This window comes from Corvus brachyrhynchos, unplaced genomic scaffold (assembly GCF_000691975.1).
Source record: "Corvus brachyrhynchos isolate BGI_N302 unplaced genomic scaffold, ASM69197v1 scaffold97, whole genome shotgun sequence".
Taxonomy (NCBI): Eukaryota; Metazoa; Chordata; class Aves; order Passeriformes; family Corvidae; genus Corvus; species Corvus brachyrhynchos.
In genome coordinates, this window is record NW_008239758.1 from 1,125,323 (window position 1) to 1,131,999 (window position 6,677).

The 6,677-nt window shown below is 42.5% G+C and overlaps 1 protein-coding gene across 1 annotated transcript in view; it reads right to left on the reverse strand.

The window, feature by feature from the left end:
• Positions 1 to 6,677, reverse strand: part of MAPK6 (mitogen-activated protein kinase 6) — a 28,271-nt gene that overhangs the window by 14,288 nt on the left and 7,306 nt on the right. The gene's annotated exons all lie outside the window — the stretch shown is intronic.

The window sequence follows — 6,677 nt, forward strand, 5'->3', positions numbered from 1 at the left end:
CGGCGGGCGGGGAAGCGCCTGGGTGCGCCCCGCTCAACTGGCCCGTCCCTGAACGTCCCTCAAGGCAGAGAAACAAAAACAGTTGGGAGGCAACAGGCGGGCGCAGCGGGGGCAGTTCCTTTCTCCGAAGGTGACACCTCGGCTCAGATGTTCTGCGGCCGTAATGTCATGGCGGATCTAAGTGTTCTCCCCACAAGCATCTACAAATCTTTGCCGTTGCTGTCACCTCCAGAGACCACAAAGGATTTCTCTCTTGCTATAGCATCTCCCTTAAAAGAGGCACTAAGAGGCTGCTTTTCCCCAAAACCACAACTAATACAGCAAAATAAAGAAAAATAATAAAAACTTTACATTTTCCCTCTGAGACTTATACAGCAGTCTTAATAGGGAGAGAGAAGCGTGAGGACACCAAGCCTCTGGGTATCAGAAGAGCCTTATGCTTCTACTAACCCAGTTTCAGTACAACTGTCAAGTCAGGGTGCAGTTTTCTTACTGCAGTCCCTCATAAACCTTTTCAGTGCAGGATGACTCAAAAAGTGAGAAAACATTTAATATTCATTTTTGCTGGTTAAACAGAAGTTATTTATAGCTAGTACTAGGACAGAAGTTACATGCAAGAGGGCTCTGTTACTCTGCTGCCATTTGGACAGAAGCATCCAATTGACCCTTGCACTTTTAGATCATGTAACTTTATTTTTTTTAATAAACAAGTCGTATATCAACATCCAAGGATCTCCCTACTCAGCTTTTCTGAAGTTTTAAAAGTAACTTTTAAACTCTCTTCAGTTATGCAGCCAAACATTCTCTGTTTCAATTAGTCAGATGCACTGCTAGCTCTGATACTGACCCCACCACCAGGAGAGGTGAGCTGGGCATTTGGTAGCACAGCACTGTATTAACAGCACACTCACAGAAGTCACTAACCAAACTGACACTTTATATTACAATGCTTGTTAACTGATAGGCAGCTCACCGTGCTGCCAACAGTACAGAAAAGTCAGAAACAAAGCTGCAGTCCTTCTGCCCACCCAGCAAAACAGAGCTGGAAGATTAGAGCACTGCTGCTCCAGAATGCCTGCATTTAAACACACTCCATAAAGAAAAAAACTGCAGGAGTGCATATTTGGAAGAGGTGATGTTAGGACGGCAACCAGAGCCAAGCCACAGAGGAGTTTTTACTTGAATTAAAGAAAGAGATTTGGGGCTTAAAAAAAGGCAGGAGCAGCAGTGGTTGTATGTCTAAATCCAGAGCTATTTAGTTAATTAAAGAACCCCTCCATCCATACGAAGTATTTTCATTATGAGAAACAAAAGAGCAAGCTGATCCTCAGATTCTAGAGTGCTGAAGTAAGAAAAAAATTATATTACATCCTTGAAACAGCAGCTGGAGAGCCCATAATCCATGTCCATTGGGACCATTTGCCAATATCCCCAGTGTCAATTCAGTCAGGTGGAGAAGTTGCACATCCATGGAGTTTGCTCTGCAGCAGCCCAGACTGTTTGAAAAGTAGTTTAACAAACACAGAGGAGATTTGCAGTAAGCAGCAAGCTTCCTCACTTGGGTAGCACATGCTTACTCATTAATCTCCCATAGCCCAGAAGTGCCACCAGTTTCTGGGCTCTTAATTCATGGGTCATGAACTGCATTCTCTTTTTTCCCCTCCACATTCTTTTCTGCCATTCCAAGAGTGTAGTTTGTGGTAGGATTTAGTGAATGAGATCCTTCAGTCTTGAGGAAAATCGTGCAACAAGGAAGAGCATAGTGGAGGAATGTTACTTGTCTTCAGCCTCACTATTTATAGTATTACAATACACATGATAGTTGCTCAGAATTTAATTGTGTGTCACATGGCAGTTTATAACTATTTAATCCATCAAATTGCTAATCTGTTTTCAGATTTTTAATATCCTATTGATTAGGCTATAAATTACTGTGACAATTTTTTTCCACATTTCCCACAAGAATGCAATTTCATAGCACGTAGATGATATGCTAGGCGATACCAACCCATTCTAAAACACTGGCAGAGATTAACTGTCAGTGAAATGCAGAACAAGAAAAGAACTGGATTTCAAAGGTCATAAAGACCAGCAATTAAAAAATAATTAGAACTGAAGCAATGATTCATTTATTATATCCAAGTTCAAAAAGATCAAACAGTAAATTCCAGTGTAATATTCCAGTCCTGTGTGTGAATTGTTACTCGTGGCATAAAAGGGAACGAAGTATTTTTAAGTGTCCACACCCATTATGATTGGCAAGGGAAGAAAGATTTGGAGACGGTTTGAAAAGGTTGCCCAAGGTAACTTGGCAGCTCCAGGCTTTTGTCTCAGTTTCACTGCTTGACTTACACGTCCTCCCAGAAGAAGCAAAATGTGTCCTAGGATACATTTTTAAGGACTGACCATATTTCTTACCAAAGTCTAAGATGAATTTGCATGTGAATAGGCATGAGTTTAAAGAAAAAGTATACTTATTAAAAGGGGATGGGGAGAGGTTCAAGAAACACCCAGTTTCTGCTGTCTCCTTGGCTTATTCCTGCTTATCTGTGCTCTGAGCCCTGCAGTACAATTTAGTTTTCCTGGCACAGGTCTGAAGAGTTTTTAATAGTTTGTGTCTCCTTTAACTGCTGCCTCTTCCAATCAGCCTAGTTCTCTGCAGGTGTTAAGCAAAGCCTTTACAAATCACTTGCTCTTCCAGCTTAGTTTCATAGTGCTGATGTTCAGCACAAACAGCACAGATAAATTTGAGTTTCACTGGCAACCCAATAGCTCAGGTGGCTTCATTTCCTGGGCACCTTCATTTCCTGGAAATGTCAGACTCTACCTTGCCATAATGGACACAGGGTTTTTTATTTGTTCTTTTTAACACAAACACTTTTTTCTAACAAGCACTCACTCTCTGCATTGGCAGACCTTAAAATTTTCCCAATAAATCCCAAAATATAATTCCTATCAGCATTATTATCAGATAACCACACAGAAGTTGTCATCTTAAAAACTTTCTACAAATGTCTGTGTCAAGATCCCTTTTTAGTTAAAGTCTGCTTGGTGGTCGGCAGAGCTGCCTGGGCACAGACAACATGCTATCACCTCATTTGGGCTCACTTGGATGGGCCTGACTTTGCTAGAGCAGGATTTGTACCATGTACATTCTGATCAGGAAAGAAACTATGACAGAGGACTTGGAATAAAGGACAAACCCATACCCTAAGATCTTCGTTCCTGTGTGAAACAATAGACAGACTGGAAAAGAACAGACCATTAACAGAGACCAATTCAAACCAGAGGCAGCAAAGTACAAAGGGCAAATGGAGGTGGAAGAAGAAAGTCACAGAAGATGTTCAACTTTGAGGCTAGAAATAAATGGGTTATGTGACATACTTTGGAAATTCTGTAGGACAAAAAAGTCATTAAACACTTGAAACAGAACAAGTCATTCTTCCCCCTTGGTAGATGATCAGTGATCTAGGACACAGCTGGCTGCATGCAGGCCCCCTGCTTAATATCACACAGTTTTATTAAGTCAGGCAATTCCATTGCCTACTTTTTCTATGTTTTAAACAACACTGAGCACAGGGGACACAGCGGCTGCCTAAAGCAGGAGTTGGCAGAGCCATGTCAGTAAAGAGAGAAGAGGAAAGCTTAGAAAGCTTGCCTTGTAGCTGGGTCATCACTGGAAGCATTAACCCTCTGTGTGTAAGGCTGGAGCTTTCCCAGATTCTCAGCCTTCCATTATTTCCTCATTAGTTTACCTTGCACAGAGATAGCTTGCACAGAACAGCAAACATATTGAGAAATTTACTGAGGTAGGCAATTAAGACAGTATGTGTGTCAGGTCTAATTTTTTAAAGGATGACTAGTACCAACATTTTCACACTCGGGTGTTCCAAGTGACCCAAGTTGCTTCTAAGTTCCCAGCATGGGACATTGGAGGTATGCTGGAGTCAGGCTGTAGATCCAGTCAGTGGATGAATCTACAGCTGAAAAGTATTCTACAGGAGGGCAAGGCAAAGTGTGGGATGAAGTGGAAACAAGAAGCACCAAATGTTTTTGTCCCAGCACTGCAGGTGCAAGAGAATTCAGTGTGCAGTGGTTCTTCCCCATTCAGACCTTCAGCAAGGCACCATTCTCATCCTCACCTCCAAAACATCAAGTGAAGTGGTTAGGAGAACACATCTGCCAACTGAAGTGGCACCAGAGCACAATTGTCTGAGGCCTCTGTGCTGGTTACTGCATCAGCTGAAGTGCTGCTAGAGCTGAAAGGCAGCAGATATTATTTAAATACCTGTAATACCTTGAGTACTCCAAGGTGGAGAGATGCCCTGGAAGCAGGACTGGGTGCTCTCAGCAAAAGATACATTTGGTTTTGGAAAATATGTCAGCTCACAAGTTATGAAGGCCTGATGATGGATTTATATAGAACAATTCTGTGTTTTTGTAGAACTATTGCATTTAATTGCAGGAATATACATATTGCTATGCAGAACTGTTCTTGTTCATTCTCATAGCACTGTAAATCTTCCTACATGTAGCATTTTGATTCCTATTGCATTACAGAGATAAAGCCTCTGGTGTGATTGTAAATACAGCTGGTGCTGCAGAGTTTGTCATTTACAGGGAAGAAAAAATTGGACTAACATTCACTAACATTTTCATCCACACCAGAATCCTCTTGAAATACATTTACAGGGGGCATAGCTCAATACAAATACATGGGTACTGTGAAAAAAGGATGAAACAAACTGCACTGGGAGGCACTTTGACAAACCATGCCTTTGTGACTGCTCAGGCAAAGGCCATCCTGCAATTCCATTTGCTCCACACACAGCGGTCCCCAGCATGCCCCAGCGCAGGGATGCGGCTGTTTCACAGGCAAGCAGCACATTGGATGGCTAAAGATAAAGGGCCATGCGGTGCCAGCAGGGTCCGGGCAGGCCTGTGGGAGGCAGATATGAGTTCTGCTGCTCTGGGTGCGTTTTGGCTGTGACCAGCGCCCTTTTTCAGGATTCCCAAAATAGCATTTATCAAAAGCAGCAGGTTGACTGGAAACACACTGCTTCACGTAGTGACTGCAACTGTCCCTGCCAGACTCCCTCCCAGTCAGTCTCCTGAAGCTAAAGAGATTGAAAATCTAAGAAATATCAGAAAGTAGGGACTTTTTGTAGGGCATCTATCATCAAATTATACAGCGAATACTCAGCATTGCAAAAACTACCTTGAGTCACTTTTGTTGTATTGTCAGATAGCAAAACCCAAAGTTTTCATTTCACTAACAAATATATTTTGGAAACACCTCCTCCCCCTTAATACTCTGTAACTTTTTCTCAGTACATCTTGCACCATCCATTTCTAAAGATTTCCCCAAAAAACATATGGGACTATTCAATTCCCCATATTCCCCAACACCATTTATGTCTTAGCTTTCATTAAAATTTTCAAGATTGCTTCAGGTTTTCTCAGCAGTTTTGAGTCACTTGCTGGGAGGGATTACATTTCCAAAGTATTTGTTTTCTCATGAAAACTGGGTTTTGCTTATGTGCCAGAATCAGCAGACGTCTTATAAATAGCTTTGGATAGATGACAGGAAATGATGCAAGATCTCAGGCCACTCTACAGAAGACAACTGTTTGAAGTGCTGAGGAAAGACAGACTTGCACCATTGGCTACTGCACAGGGGGAAAAATTAATGCACAGAAGCATCATTTGCTACAAAGGGTATTAGGCTTATGAAACACAAGACCTCTTATTACAACTCAAGCAAAAAGTATTTTCTTGCAATTGCACTACAATGAGAAACAAGAAAATTAATTTTTCCTTTGAAGAGGAAAAACTGACCAGAATTGTCTAAACTCGCTTTGTCTTTTACTCTTGGGGAGAAAAGACACTCTCCTTACATGCTATAAATGCCAACACACACATTGGAAATTCTCCAGGCTCTGACTGGTGCCAAACACTGGGATCATCTTCCTACACTGGCATTTGCCTTTAGCTTCAGCAAAGTCTCTTCCAACTCAAAGTGCTTTAAATGGGCTGCAATAACAGACACCTAGAGGTTAAGCTGTGTCTATTCATCTCATCTGAAGAACTCCCTGTTACTCTTTGCAGTAGTAATACAGAATGGAACATTAACTCCTGGTGTCATTTTGTTTCTATCAGCTCCCATGAAGATAAAGCACAGTAATTTAACCCCCAATAAATGCTTTATTTGGAATAGGGGCAAACTCTCAGCATTCTTAAGTTTATGACAAAACTTTGAACAGATGTAGCCTTAACACAGAGACTCCAACCTTCTCCTGCAGTACCAAGCTGGCTCCTTTTCCTAACAGCAGGAAGCACCTCTCAGCCCACTGCCTGCCATGCTTTGGCACTGTGCATGGCTGGACAACGTGCTACACGTGGAGGGCTACTAAATTAGTGAGAAATACGTGGTGTGCCTCCCCAGCAGGTGTGCTTTTCCAGTCAGTCAGTCCAGACAGGGATGCATGTAAGCCCTCTACATTCTCACGTTACAGTTCAGCATCGTGTGGGCCTCAAAGCAGGCGTAGACTGGTCTCCCTTCTGCCCAAAACTGGGCACTGGAAGAGCATCAGCATTAGGCACACAGCTCATCTGCACACCATCATGACCCTCCCCAGTGCTTTCTTCCCCAGAGACAGCATCGGGAGGCTTGCCTG